At 39.3% G+C, this 16,538-nt stretch overlaps 1 pseudogene across 1 annotated transcript; it reads left to right on the top strand.

Moving 5' to 3' along the window:
• The first annotated feature begins 14,724 nt into the window (after positions 1 to 14,724).
• Positions 14,725 to 15,678, top strand: LOC309636479 (lysine-specific demethylase 4D pseudogene; annotated as a pseudogene). Its single transcript has one exon. The product of its transcript is annotated as a lysine-specific demethylase 4D pseudogene (transcript).
• The last annotated feature ends 860 nt before the right edge of the window (positions 15,679 to 16,538 follow it).

Genomic DNA, 16,538 nt, shown 5'->3' with positions numbered 1-16,538 from the left:
TGAAAAGTCTCTATGAAGACAGTAGCCTGGCTCATATTGCTATTTTAAATTTTAGAAACTGAAATTTTCCTTGTCATATTTCAGGGATATCACAATCTCTTCCCGGCAGATACACGCTCCAAATAACCTAGGATAACAAAATTGGGGGTTTTGAAGGCCAAGAGACAAAAATAAACTTCAGAAAATATTTCTTCCACTATACTCCTTATGTATTCACCCAGTTTTATACTTGAAACAAAATTTCCTTTGCCCAATAAAGAGTAGCAATGTTAAAAATACAGTTTAGTTTTACCAGTAGACTGGTTCCTAAATTAGTCTTCTTGACCTAAGTAGGCATTTCTCAAAAGAAGATATACAAATGGCCAACAGGCCCATGAAAAGATGCTCAACTTCGCTAATTATTAGAGAAATGCAAATCAAAACCACAGAGGGGTATCACCTCACACCTGTCAGAATGGCCATCGTCAAAAAGTCTACAAATAATAAATGCTGGAGAAGTGTGGATGAAAGGGAACCATCTTACACTTTCGGTGGGAATGCAAATTGGTTCAGCCACTATGGAAAACTGTATGGAGGTTGCTTAAAAACACTAAAAATAGGGCTACCATATGATCCAACAGTCCCATTCCTAGGCGTATATCCGGAAAAGGCGAAAAGTCTAATTCAAAAAGATACATGCACCCCAGTGTTCATAGCAGCCTTATTTACAATAACCAAGACATGGAAACACACCAAGTACCCATCAACAGATGATTGGTTTAAGAAGAAGAGGTATATACATACCGTGGAATATTACTCTGCCACAAAAAGATGAAATATTGCCACTTGCAGCAGCATAGATGGACCTAGAGAATATCATACTAAGTGAAGTAAGTAAGACAGAAAAAGACAAATAGATCACTTATATGTGTTATCTAAAAAACAATACAAGTGAATCTATATACAAAACAGAAACAGAGTCACAGACATAGAAAACAAACTTGTGGTTAGCTAAGGGGAAAGGGAGCAGGGGAGGGATAAATTAGGGGTATGGGATTAACAGATACACACGACTGTACAGAAAACAGATAAGCAACAAAGATTTGCACAAAAAATCAAAACAAACAAAAACAAAACCAAAAAAACCCAAGGATTTGCTATATAGCACAGGGAACTGAATTCGATATCTTGTAATAATCTATTATGAAAAATAATCTGAAAAAATATGTATATAACAATCACTTTTCTGTACACCTGCGACTAACACAATATTGCAAATCAACTATACTTCCATTAAAAAAAAAATTAGGCTTCTTGAAAGGATCAGGAGCTGGGGGTGGTAATGAAGGGGGTTCATCCAGCAATTGTATTGAAAATTCTATTTTATTTCAAGTCAACTGGCACACTCAATTTGGATACTCACAATCTGGACCACTCTTCTCAGGAAAAGATACCCAGATCCAGCTGTTCTTCCATGTCCAGTAAGTTGTTGCTATACTTAATCTTGGAAAAGCAAGGGACATTGACAATGACAATTAAATAAAGGCAAGGATAGAGCCATCTTCGTTCTTACTGCCACGATCTCTCCTAGGCCTCTCTCCACTTCTGAGAAATAACAATCACAAGTCCAGTGTATATTCATCAAGTTTGTAGACAAAAGGCTACGAAACCGAAAGTAGTATGTCGTGTGGTTTTAACAACATACCCCCACCATCACCTTTTAAAAAAGTCAATATTACAGTTACAAGATCTAAAGACTTTCCTATCTATAGTCCCTAGTTAGTTCAACAAAGTCCACTAGATCTGGGTAATTTATTTTATTTTATTCGTTCTGCTGCTGATGGACAATAGGGTTATTTGCAAATCTTTGTTATTTCGAACTATGCTTTACAGAGCAGCTTTGTATATAGGATTCCTGGGTTGTATTTATGTTCACTTTTAACTTTTTAGAAAAAGCCCGCTTGCCCTCCAATTTCCACCTCTATTGGCAGTGTGGGAGAGATTTGGTTTCTCCATATCTTGACCCACTTTTTATATTGTCAGACCTAATCAAAATGGGCAGAGAACAGCTTCTCTGATTGCTAGTAATCCTGCACATCTTCTTGTATTTATTGGCCATTTGGATTTCCTCTTTTCTGAATTACCTACTCTAAAGCTCTACCTACTTTTTTTGGTTTGACTATTTTTTGTTGTTGTTATGTAGAAGTTATGTGATATTCAGGATACTAATTCATTGTCTATTTCATGTATGATGACAAACTTCTCCTAGACTGTAAGTTCTTTTAATTTTTTACGTCATAGTATTAGTCAGGGTTCTTCAGAGTAATAGAACCGATAGGAGATATATGTATAGCTCTTAGTAGAGGAACTCATTCATTTGGTTATGGAGGCTGAGGAATCCCACGATCTGTCAGGTAGGCCGTCTGCAAGATGGAGAACGGGGAATATGGTTGAGTCTGGGTTCGAAAGCCTGGGAACCTGGAGTGCCCATGTCAGATGTCCCAAAGCAAGGGAAGACGGATGCGTCTGCTCAAGCAGAGAGAGTAAATTCACCCCTACTCTGCCCTTTTGTTGAATTTGGGCTCTCAGTGGTTTGGGTGATCCCACCTGCAGTGGTGAAGGCGCTCTTTACTCAGTCTACTGAGGCAAGTGCTAATCTCTTCCCGGAAGAGCCATGCAGAACACACAGAAGTGATGCTTTACCAGCTATCTGGGCATCTCTTAGCCCAGTCTACATGTGAAATTAACCATCACAGTCATTAGTTTGGAATCATTTAAATATATCAGACGTTCCCATCATGGTGCTTTTGGTTCTTTAAGCCATTGTTCCACCCTGAGTTCATACAGACCTTCTTCAATATTTTCTCTTAAAATTCTGTGTTTTATCCATCTGTAATGCACCTCAAATTTATTTATGTAAGTGGTATGAGGTCAAGCTCCAATCCCACCCACCCCCCAAAATAGTGCCAATGCCACTACCACATATTGAATAGCCCATCCTTCCCCATTGGTTTGCTACGCTACCTCCATCGTAGGCAGACTCCCACATATCCATGTGTCTGTGTCTGGCCTCCCTATTCTGTATGCAGATACATTTGTCCATTGCAGCTCAAATACCACAGTTCGGTAGAGGAGAAATCACCCCTCTTTGTTCTTCTTTTAAGGAATCATCTTGGGATTCTTATTTGAATACTTCCCTACTTACTAGATCTGTCACCTTGAGCAAGTTTCTTAATATCTCCTTGATGCGGTTTCCTCATATGAGAAATAGGGTTCCTAGGATTTCCCTTATACGGTCATTATGAAGATAAGGCATAAATAAATTATTTTATGCAGAGTGCATTGAACAGTGTCTGGCATTAGATAGTCACCATATATTAGCTATTTTTAATAATATTTGTTCTGTTAAAGGTACAGAGAAACTTCTGTGGATCAAAAACAATGAAATAGAGAGTGAAAAGACAAATCAAAGAGTGAGAACAGATATCGCGTTACTCATACCCAGTAAAGAAGTAATAAGCAGAACATATAACGACTACCAAGACAGACAACCCAGCAGAAAAATGGACACAGTACTTGATGAGGCACTTCCTGAAGGGGCACCTCCAATCAGACAATAATCATCAGAAAATTGGTTCACTCCTATTAGGAACCAAGTAAATGCAAATCATTATGAGGTGCCCCTGTTCCCTCACCTGATCGGCTAAAACTGTAAAGGCAGAAAATCACCAAAGGTTTGCAAAAGTGAGGGGCGATGAACACCCTTGCACGCAGCTAGTGCGTAAACTGGTAAAATGCGTTGAAAACATCTGGCAACTTGCAGTTTACATATTCTATGGCCAGTATAGGCGTCAGGGAAGTTCCAGAGCAACGCTGTTTGTAAGAGGCCAAAAGTGGAAACAACCCAAAGCCCCATCTACAGTAGAAAGTTTATATGGTTGAATACTTTACAGCCCTGAAACAGAAAAGTCCAGCTGCATGCAACGGCGTAAATGATGAAAAATTACACCAAAAATACACTAAAGTACATAAATACATTTGTGTTTCTTCACGGTTATATAAAGTTTTCAAAAATGGACAGAGTTTTAATTTTATAATGTTTACCAAAATTACTACGTGAATAGTTAGGATAAGGTCAGTGTAGGAGGCAGAAGGGGCTGTAATCTGGGAAAAAGAGCACAAGTCAGGCAGCCAGGTGCCTGGCAATGTTACATTTTTTGACCTGGGTAGTGGCTCCACTTGTGTTCACTCTATAGTTATTTGTTGAAGTGTACATATATGCTTTACAGATTTCTGTGAACACTTTCTATTTCATAATTTAAAATATTTTTAAAAGTGCTCTCAAAAATAAACTCAAAATGGATTAAAGACCTAAGTGTAAGGGCAGACACTATCAAACTCTTAGAGGAAAACATAGGCAGAACACTCTATGACATACCTCACAGCAAGATTCTTTTTGACCCAGCTCCCAGAGAAATGGAAATAAGAACACAAATAAACAAATGGGACCTAATGAAACTTAAAAGCTTTTGCACAGCAAAGGAAACCATAAACAAGACCAAAAGACAACCATCAGAATGGGAGAAAATATTTGCAAATGAAGCAACTGACAAAGGATTAATCTCCAAGATTTACAAGCAGCTCATGCAGCTCAATAACAAAAAAACGAACAATCCAATCCAAAAATGGGCCGAAGACCTAAATAGACATTTCTCCAAAGAAGATATACAGATGGCCTACAGACACATGAAAGAATGCTCAACATCATTAATCATTAGAGAAATGCAAATCAAAACTACAATGAGATATCATCTCACACCGGTCAGAATGGCCATCATCAAAAAATCTAGAAACAATAAATGCTGGAGAGGGTGTGGAGGAAAGGGAACACTCTTGCACTGTTGGTGGGAATGTAAATTCATACAGCCACTATGGAGAACAGTATGGAGGTTCCTTAAAAAACTACAAATAGAACTACCATACGACCCAGCAATCCCACTACTGGGCATATACCCTGAGAAAACCATAGGTCAAAAAGAGTCATGTACCAAAATGTTCATTGCAGCTCTATTTACAATAGCCAGGACATGGAAGCAACCTAAATGTCCATCGACAGATGAATGGATAAAGAAGATGTGGCACATATATATAATGGAATATTACTCAGCCATAAAAAGAAATGAAATGGAGGTATTTGTAATGAGGTGGATGGAGTTAGAGTCTGTCATACAGAGTGAAGTAAGTCAGAAAGAGAAAAACAAATACAGTATGCTAACACATATATACGGAATCTAAGGGGAAAAAAAAAGGCCATGAGGAACCTAGTGGCAAGACGGGAATAAAGACACAGACCTACTAGAGAATGGACTTGAGGATATGGGGAGGGGGTGGGGTGAGATGTGACAGGGTAAGAGAGTGTCATGGACATATATACACTACCAAATGTAAAATAGATAACTAGTGGGAAGCAGCCGCATAGCACAGGGAGATCAGCTCAGTGCTTTGTGACCACCTAGAGGGATGGGATGGGGAGGGTGGGAGGGAGGGAGATGCAAGAGGGAAGAGAAATGGGAACATATTGTATATGTATAACTGATTCACTTTGTTATAAAGCAGAAGCTAACACACCATTGTAAGGCAATTATACTTCAATAAAGATGTTAAAAAAAAAAAAAGTGCTCTAAAAAATTGTCACATAGTGGTTCATAGAATCATTTGGTTTATAGTGTGTTGTATTGTAGACTGTTTCCAAAACTCAGATTATGTTTCTAATTTTTTTCATTCTAATATTATTTATTGATGCCGTCTCCTGTTTATTTATTATTTACAATATTATATTTAGTAATACGTAAGTTTTTGGACAGTTTTAGACTTACAAAACATTGAGCACGTGGATCAGGGAGTATTGACCCGACCCCACTCACATGTCCCCCTATTAGTAACATCTTACTTCCCATGGTGTATTGATTACAATTAATGAACCAATGTCAATATGTTATTGTCTACTAAAGGCTATCATTGGTTCAGATTTCTTTACCTTTTACCCAACGTCCTTTTTCTGTTCCAAGATCTCATCTAAAATGTCAAATTACATTTAGTTTTCATGTCTCCTTAGGTTTCTCTTGGCTGTAACAGATTCTCAGACTTTCCTTGTTTTTGACCAAAAGTTTGTATAGAAACCTGACAGTTTGGGGGAATACTGGTCAGGTATATTGTAGGATGCCCCTCTAGTGGAATTTGATGCTTTTCTTATGATTATCTTGGGTTTCTGTATTTTTTTTGGAGGAGGATTACTGGGAGAATTTTATCACATTTCAATCACATCATACCAAGGACCTATACTATCAAAGTAATTTATGACTTTTTTTTTTTTTGGCCACGTCTTGCAGTTTGTGGGATCTTAGTTCCCTGGCCAGGGATCGAACCCGGGCCCTAGGCAGTGAAAGCGTGGAGTCCTAACCACTGGACTGCCGGGGAATTCCCAGTTTATGACTCTTGATGTTGACCTGGTTAAAATGGTGTTTGGCAGGGCCCTCCTCTATAAAATCACTGCCCCTCCCCGACTCCCATCCCCGATTGCCACTCTGCACCTGCTACTCACGCTAAGGGAGCACTCCCTTCCTGTAACAGGGAGGACTATATAATTTATTAACCAGTTCTTTATTTTTTACGTAACAGACTTCTATTTTATTAATCATTTATATTTTTGTATATGGTTGTTTCTCTTTTGTTTTTTGAATTGTTCTATCAATTTTATCTTTTTTTTCTTTCAAAAAATTCTGAGGTATTTTGGTTTAGTTCTTACTAACTACTTGCATACAACTAAAAATCAATAGATTTTTAGCTCTTATATGGATATTGTTGTATATGTTATGTGGGTATTCATTTTAAAATAAATATGGTTGTGTTCAGTTTTTTGATTATTGACTTTCAATTTTATTTCATGATTGAAATAAAAGATTGATCAAGATGGTACTCAATATGTTGATTCTATGGAATTTTTATTGAGATTTATTATGTGGTCTTACAGTGGTAAATGTTTGTAAATGTTTTATATGTGTTGAAAAACATTTTGCTATGTGGTTGCTGCAGGTAATATAATCAAAGTTGTTAAATTTATTGTTTAAACTTTTATAACATTATTAATTTTCTTCTCTCCTCGTCTATCAGTTTCTGGGAGAATGGTGTTTGAAAAAAAAACCTCCCACCATGATTGCAAATATGTCAGTTTTACCTTATAATTCTCAGTCTTTGTGTTCTGTGTCTCAGCGCTGTGTGTTTAGGTGCGTAAAGTGCATCACTGTAATCTTTCCCGTGAGTTTTTCTTTTTGATAACTATAAGCTGTCCTTCTTTTACCTTATAAATACATTCGATATTAATTGCTGCTAGACCAGGTTTCTTTTGTTTAATATTTGCTTGGTTTGACTTTCCCACTCCTTTTATTTTCAACCTCTTAGCTTGCTGTAAGATTGGTTTAAAAAATCAAAAGGGCGCAGACAAAGTGGGCTGACCAAGCAGAGCAATTGCCGATGATTGGTGCTGATCAAATTATACCTTTGCCCAGGTAGAAAGCCAGAGCCATCAGGACATGGGTCTGCATTTGGAGGCCAGCTGCCCAGAGAACACTGTCTCTCTCTCTGGGTCCTTGAATATCTCCAACTGGAATCAGGATTTTGTTGGTAGAAGGTAGGTCACTTTATTTCTGTAATTTGTGCTTATGAGCAAAAGAGTTATTTTCCTACCAGAAGTTTTAAAAAATGACACTATTTATCCATATAGAGAGAGAGAGAGAGCGAGAGAGAGGGAACTATACTTTGGGATATCCTTTCCTTGAGTTTTTTTTTTTTTTTTTTACAATTCTGTAGCATTTAATACGTTCACAGCGTTGTGCAACCATCAATATTCTCTAGTTCCAGAACATTTTCATCATCCCAAAAGGAAACCCACACCCATTAGCAGTCACTCCCTATTCCCCCCAGCCCCTGGCAACCAATAATCTACTTTCTGTTCCTGTGAATTTGCCTATTCTGGACATTTCACTTAGATGCAATCATACAATGTGTGGTCTTTGTGTCTGGCTTTCGCTCAGCACAATGTTTCTAAAGTTCATCCATGTTGTAGCAGGTATTTAGTACTTAATTCATCTTTAAGGCCAAATAATATTCCATTGTGTTGATAGTCCGCATTTTGTGTATCCATTCAGCTGTTTATGAGCACTTGGGCTGTTTTCACATTTTGGTGATTGTGAACAGAAGCACATGTACCTTTACATCTGCATCTTGTTGTCATCTGTGGGCCCCTCTGAGGGCAGCTCTCTGCGAATGTTGGGCTGTGAGCAGGTCTTCTGGCATCTACCACACCTCCCAACCCACCCCAGCCCAGGGGACCTTTGTGTGGTCTGGGGGGGCTTGGACTCATCAGTCACCACCTCAAACAGAGAGGGTCCACTGGAGTTACTTTGTTTCCTCTCAGGGGCTAGCCATTTACAACTCAGACACCAGAATCTGCTCCTTTGTCTCTGTTTTCTGCTAATACAGCCGTAAGGCAGAGAACAAGACTGGTCTGGTTGCTGCCACGATGAGAGGGTGGACGAGCCAGGGACGACGGAAGACACTAGAAGATGGGGGACATGAGGGAACAAAGGTGACAGTTCGAAAATATGAGCCTACATACTTTCATTTTTACTTATTCTCTTGATGACAACTTGTACACATGATTGGAGGGTGGGACAACGTGGGACATGGAAGCCACGGCCCAGGAACATGCGGAGGGGAGATCGGGAGGGGCCCTCTTCCCCCTCCTCAGGGCCAGTCTGCCCAGGCCCTGATACGAAGCAGGAAGGGGGGAGGCAGTGTGTGTATGTGGAGCAGGGGGGCAATCCTGCTTAGACAAGCAGACCCAGGTGGTCCTTCTTTACCAAGGGAGATGGGCAAATTGTGATCACCAGTTCTGGAAAAGGTAGCCAGTGGGCCTTGGCAGGGGAAATCTCTCCCCAAATCCACAAAAATCCACATGGAGGGAATCCTCCATAAGCCTGTGGATCAATGAACAAACTACATCAAGGTAGGATTTTAATGGCCTGGGATCCTTTGATCCATCGAGTCCTCTAGTTACAGAAAAGAAACCCTCCACTCTCCTCTCTGACCCACCCTGCCCTTTGCTACAGTCTAAATCGGCTGTTCCAGTGAACACAAGCAGCCCCACCCAACTCATCGCATTTGGGATTCAGCATTTACTGAGATGTCCTGGATGAGCTGCTCTCAGATTCCCAGATTTCACTTCTTTTTTTTTTTTTTCACACACACACACACTGTATTTTATTTTTACAAGAGATAAATAGACTGACATCAAGCATTGTACATGGATGACCACAACAAAAGCAACAATGACTGCAATTACCAAACACAAAACACACTCATACTGTGTCATAATATTGACATTCAGTCCAGTAATCCCCCACTGTAGCAGCTCCTTTACTTTGCAGTGAAAATTGATTTGTATATTCTTTGCCTCTGAGTCCTTGTAAGATTTTTTTTTTTAATTCAAACAGAAAGTCACAAAAATTATACTCATCCTCATCAGTTCACTCAGTCCTATGTAATTAATTTTTTTTTCATCTTGATCTTTTGTTAGCACTTTTATGAGTTCATCAGTTTTTCATTAGAGTTCTGAAAATGCTTATTCATTCAGTTCAGCAGTACAGTCAGTTACCAGAAACCTGTACTTGTCAGAGTCTTTTCCATGAATTTCTTGAAGATGAAACCCTTTTATAGGAACATATTTGCAAAAGCATCAGAGTACACCCAGAACTGTCTGTAAATGACAAAAGACTTAAAAATGACCACGGTTAAAGATTTGATGAAAGTTCATAATAATGTAGTTGACAAGAAAATTAGTTATTTCTGAGATATACATTTTAAAGTAATAACTAGGATTATGACGTATAACATTATACCAGAAGATATAAGATTTTTAGAAATTTCATGTAATGTCTGAAACATTTATGTTAACATATTTCCATACAAATAACCCAATAAAAGTTTAGTATTAGTTGTTTTGTTTGTTTGTTTTTTTATACTGCAGGTTCTTATTAGTCATCAATTTTATACACATCAGTGTATACATGTCAATCCCAATCGCCCAATTCAGCACACCACCATCCCCACGCCACCGCAGTTTTCCCCCCTTGGTGTCCATATGTCTGTTCTCTACATCTGTGTCTCAACTTCTGCCCTGCAAACCGGCTCATCTGTACCATTTTTCTAGGTTCCACATACATGCGTTAATATACGATATTTGTTTTTCTCTTTCTGACTTACTTCACTCTGTATGACAGTCTCTAGATCCATCCACGTCTCAACAAATGACTCAATTTCGTTCCTTTTTATGGCTGAGTAATATTCCATTGTATATATGTACCACTACTTCTTTATCCATTCGTCTGTTGATGGGCATTTAGGTTGCTTCCATGACCTGGCTAATGTAAATAGTGCTGCAATGAACATTCGGGTGCATGTGTCTTTTTGAATTATGGTTTTCTCTGAGTATATGCCCAGTAGTGGGATTGCTGGGTCATATGGTAATTCTATTTTTAGTGTTTTAAGGAACCTCCATATTGTTCTCCATAGTGGCTGTATCAATTTACATTTCCACCAACAGTGAAAGAGGGTTCCCTTTTCTCCACACCCTCTCCAGCATTTGTCGTTTGTAGATTTTCTGATGATGCCCATTCTAACTGGTGTGAGGTGATACCTCATTGTAGTTTTGATTTGCATTTCTCTAATAATTAGTGATGTTGAGCATCTTTTCATGTGCTACGTGGCCGTCTGTATGTCTTCTTTGGAGAAATGTCTATTTAGGTCTTCTGCCCATTTTTGGATTGGGGTGTTTGTTTCTTTAATATTGAGCTGAATGAGCTGTTTATATATTTTGGAGATTAATCCTTTGTCCGTTGATTCATTTGCAAATATTTTCTCCCATTCTGAGGGTTGTCTTTTCGTCTTCTTTATGGTTTCCTTTGCTGTGCAAAAGCTTTGAAGTTTCATTAGGTCCCATTTGTTTATTTTTGTTTTTATTTCCATTACTCTAGGAGGTGGATCAAAAAAGATCTTGCTGTGATTTATGTCAAAGAGTGTTCTTCCTATGTTTTCCTCTAAGAGTTTTATAGTGTCCAGTCTTACAGTTAGGTCTCTAATCCATTTTGAGTTTATTTTTGTGTATGGTGTTAGGGAGTATTCTAATTTCATTCTTTTACATGTAGCCGTCCAGTTTTCCCAGCACCACTTACTGAAGAGACTGTCTTTTCTCCATTGTATATCTTTGCCTCCTTTGTCATAGATTAGTTGACCATAGGTGCGTGGGTTTATCTCTGGGCTTTCTATCTTGTTCCATTGATCTATGTTTCTGTTTTTGTGCCAGTACCATGTTGTCATGATTACTGTAGCTTTGGCCTTTTTTTTTTTTCCTTTAAAGCATAAAGGTGAAAAGGATGACATTTTATATCAGAAAGCAACATTTTTTCCCTGGTAAAATTCTCATTTATTTATGCATTTAAACTACAAGCATTGAATGCATATCATTTTTAGGTTTCTTCATTGGGGCCATGTATTTCTGTTATTAAAGGAATTAAAACATTTTTTCTCTTTTTTTTTTTTTTTGAAGATATATTCTCTTTATTATAGTTACTCATCACTATCATATGTGCCTTCTGGGTCACTTTGGTAGTTCATGTTACATTTTTCCACATGTAAATTATTTTTATCATTTTACATGATGGGGAAGAAAATACGCAGATGTGTATCCATTCAGAAAAATAATTCATAATGCACAGATTATAAGAGCAGACAGAATTGAAATTAAAATTCCTTATAGAATACAGATACAGATTTCCTTTTTTTTTTATTGGAGTATAATTGCTTTACAATGGTGTGTTAGTTTCTGCTTTATAACAAAGTGAATCAGTTATACATATACATATGTCCCCATATCTATTCCCTCTTGCATCTCCCTTCCTCCCACCCTCCCTATCCCACCCCTCTAGGTGGTCACAAAGCAAGGAGCTGATCTCCCTGTGCTATGCGGCTGCTGCCCACTAGCTATCTATTTTACATTTGGTAACGTATATATGTCCATGTCACTCTCTCACCTTGTCCCTGCCCCCCCTTCCCCCTCCCCATATCCTCAAGTCCATTCTCTAGTAGGTCTGCATCTTTATTCCCATCTTGCCCCTAGGTTCTTCATGACCTTTTTTTTTTTTTTTTAGATTCCATATATATGTGTTAGCATACCGTAGTTGTTTTTCTCTTTCTGACTTACTTCACTCAGTATGACAGTCTCTAGGTCCATCCACCTCACTACAAATAACTCAATTTCATTCCTTTTTATGGCTGAGTAATATTCCATTGTATATACGTGCCACATCTTCTTTATCCATTCATCTGTTGACGGACACTTTGGTTGCTTCCATGTCCTGGCTATTGTAAATAGAGCTGCAATGAACATTTTGGTACATGACTCGTTTTGAATTATGCTTTTCTCAGGGTATATGCCCAGTAGTGGGATTGCTGGGTCGTATGGTAGTTCTATTTTTAGTTTTTTAAGGAATGTCCATACAGTACTCCATAATGGCTGTATCAATTTACATTCTCACCAACAGTGCAAGAGGGTTCCCTTTTCTCCACACCCTCTCCAGCATTTATTGCTTGTAGATTTTTTGATGATGGCCATTCTGACCGGTGTGAGATGATACCTGATTGTAGTTTTGATTTGCATTTCTCTAATGATTAACGATGCTGAGCATTCTTTCCTGTGTCTGTTGGCAATCTGTATATCTTCTTTGGAGAAATGTCTATTTAGGTCTTCTGCCCATTTTTGGATTGGGTTGTTTGTTTTTTTAATGTTGAGCTGCATGAGCTGCTTGTAAATTTTGGAGATTAATCCTTTGTCAGTTGCCTCATTTGCAAATATTTTCTCGCATTCTGAGTGAACGTTATATTTCTAATAATTTGTCTAGCAATGAAAATTAATGATTAGATTTTAATTAGAATGTTTCAAGTATTTACACATTAAGGATAACGCTTGTTAAGGATGTGTACATTTGTGTTCTGTACTTTTTTCCTGCTTTTGTTTACATAGGCACTCTTTCTATAATGGTAGATTTTTATCTGTGTTCCCTTATTTTATTATAATATGATTTGCTTGTCCTTTTCTCTCTTTTCTCTTATGCTTATGTTTTTACACTTTTAATGGTCTACAAATTGCATTTTGGTTTCAGTAATCATTTCTATTGGGTGTTATGTTTTCTTTTGTAATCGTTTCAGCTTATATCATTGTTTTCCTTTCCCTAATTTATCTTTTGGGTTAAGCCATCCAATTTCTTGAGTTGAATGCTTAACTCCTTTATTTTCTAGCTTGCTTAATGTCCTTACACTTCAGTTAGATAGTCCTCTTTTTCTGTCTTATGATTTGCCCTAATTTTTTATTTCTAAATTTCAGCTTTATTGCTGTATAATTGACTTAGAAAATTGTAAAATATTCAGTGAACTTTGTGGTGATTTGATATACATTGTGAAAGGATTCCCCCCATGGAGTTAATTAAAACAGTTACTTCATATATTTACTTTTTTTGGTAAGAACATTTAAATCCTACCCTTCTAGAAAATTTCAACTATATATCACAGTGTTATCAACTATAATCACCATGGTTAACATTAGCTCCTGAGACTTTCTTCACTGTGTACCCTTTTACCCTCCCTTCCCTGCCCTCCACTGCAACCACTTTTCTACTGTGGTTCTGTAAGTTTTACTTTTTTTTTTTTTTTTAAGATTCCACATATAAGTGATGCCATGCCATATTTGTCTTTCTCTGTCTTATTTCACTGGGCATAGTACCCTCCAAGACCATCCATGTTGTTGCAAAGGGCAAAATTTCATTCTTTTTATGGCTGAGTATTATTCCATTGCATATATGTACCACATCTTCTGTAACCATTCAACCATCGCTGGACATGTTCGTTGTTTCCATATATTATCCATTGTGAATAATACCTCAGAGAATGAGGGAGGACAGATATCTCCTTGATATTCTGTTTTTATTTCCTTTGGATATATACCCAGAAGTGAGACTGCAGCATCATATGTTGCTTATATTTAAAATTTTTGAGGAACTGCCATACTGTTTTCTATAGTATGCACCATAGCTGCACCAGTTTACATGCCTACCAAAAGAGTGTACTTTTTGCCCTTAAATTCAAACTTTGAAATTAAGATTGCTATACAATTTTCTTTAACTTGATGTTAAATCAGTTTGTTTTGTCATCCACTTATTTTCAATATTTTGTACTTTCTGTAGGTTTGGCTTGGAAACTTCCATGGAGAGACTTTCTGCTACAGTGAGGTGAGAAGCCACCCATGCACTCAAGCCTGGGAATCTGGAGAGGCCTCAGGCACTTATATCCCTAACAGAGGAAACCCACAGAGCTGCAGGCTGAGGCAGGACTTGGCTCAGAGAGCCCTCTCCTCTGGGAAATAGTCTATTTTCTTTGGCTCCAAAATGCTGACAAGAGCGGAGTCCTTCTGGTGGATTGACAAGCCTGGAGAAGATACCACCTCGTTTGTTTAAAAGTTCAAGTCTGAGTTCCTGCCTCTCAGATATATCTAAACTTCTTTAAAAATAAAGGAAGTATAGGGAAGAGGTACTCCCCAGCATTCTCAGGTATCCAAAGCATACCGAAGAAGCTGGGAGTCCGTTGCTTATTCTATTGCCGCCATGCAGTCTAAGCACTTTGGTAGCCAGAACCCAAGTTGGAAGATTATGATCTTCCACCCAACCATGGAAGAATTTGAAGATTTCAACAAATATATTGTTTACATGGAGTCGCAAGGTGCACACCGAGCTGGCCTAGCCAAGGTAATTCCACCGAAAGGATGGAAAGGCAGACAGACGTACAATGATATCGATGACATCTTAATAGCCACTCCCCTCCAACAGGTGACTTCTGGGCAGGCAGGTGTGTTTACTCAATACCACAAAAAAGAAGAAAGCCATGACTGTGGGTGAGTACCACCACTTAGCAAAGAGTGAAAAATATCGGACTCCAGCACACTTTGATTTTTAAGGACCTGGAGCGAAAATATTGGAAAACACGCCTCTATGATTCACCAGTATATGGTGCGGACGTCAGTGGCTCTTTATTCGATCAAAACACGGAGCAGTGGAACCTTGGACACCTGGGAACCATTCAGGACCTGCTGGAGCAGGAGTGCGGAGTGGTCATCGAAGGCATCAACACCCCCTACCTGTACTTCGGCATGTGGAAGACCGCCTTCGCCTGGCACACGGAGGACATGGACCTTTGCAGCATCAACTACCTGCACTTCGGGGAGCCCAAGACTTGGTACGCGGTGCCCCCGGAGCACGGCCGGCGCCTGGAACGCCTGGCCAGGGAGCTTTTCCCGGGCAGCGCGCGGGGCTGTGAGGCCTTCCTGCGGCACAAGGTGGCTCTCATCTCGCCCACGGTCCTCAAGGACAACGGCATCCCCTTCGATCGGGTCACTCAGGAGGCTGGAGAGTTCATCGTGACCTTTCCCTATGGCTACCACTCTGGCTTCAACCATGGCTTCAACTGCGTGGAAGCCATCAATTTCGATCCCCCCACCCCTCGCGCTGGATCGATTATGGCAAAGTGGCATGGGAATAGGGCTCTGCATGACCTTTGGAAAAATCTGGGTTAGAATAAGGGAGATTTCAGGTAAGCACCCTGAGGAGATTTTAAAATGTGTGGCTGGGTGGGGGCTCTAAAGGGGACCTATAATTACCAGCTGGGAAGGGAGTTGGTGTTTAGAATAGTAGCATTAAGACCAGAGACTTGTAAGGTACTGAAACTGTGTGTGTGTGTGTGTGTGTGTGTGTGTGTCTGTGTGTGTCTGTGTGTGTGTGTGTGTGTTGCCTTCTGTTTTCCTGAAGCAATATGGAGTGAAGACTTTGTTTTCGTGGAGCAGCAAGGAAGTAGGGAGGTGGGGAGACTTTATCTTCCTTTCCAGCCAGGCTTGGACATGGAAGAATAAGATGAGTGTGGCCATGAAGAGGTGAGGAAGATGGGCCGTGTCTCTGGGATGCACCGCAGAGAAGAAAGGAGACTTGGGGAGGTCTGCATTGTCACCAGACTGTGAGGCCACCTTCCCTGGCCCCTCTCCAGGGCTGCAGAAGCTTTTCTTCCTCATCATGGCAGAGAAGGTGACTCCCAGGAGAACCTGACTCTGTCCACTATGAAATTTTGTCCTTGGTATAGGAAATTCCAGAAAGGCTATTACTCTGGATAGTAATAATGATTCTCTATTCAGTACTCCTCTATCGCCTCCCCTGCAGCCTCTTCTTTTTCTTTTAATGGTGAAGTAAATAAGTGTGATGCTGTTGCTGTGGTTTTGTGTTTTCCCTCCATCCACAAACTCAGTCCATCCATGGACCCACTCTGTATGCATAGGTGCAAAGTTGAATCTGAAGGGTGATGTCTTTCATAAAGCAAAACTTTTCCGCAGTCACTGCTTTGACCTTTCCAGC

The sequence above is a fragment of the Balaenoptera physalus genome (genome assembly GCF_965194825.1).
Source record: "Balaenoptera physalus genome assembly, chromosome: 10".
Taxonomy (NCBI): Eukaryota; Metazoa; Chordata; class Mammalia; order Artiodactyla; family Balaenopteridae; genus Balaenoptera; species Balaenoptera physalus.
Note: the sequence above shows the minus strand (reverse complement) of the source record. Positions and strands in the feature narration are given on the sequence as shown.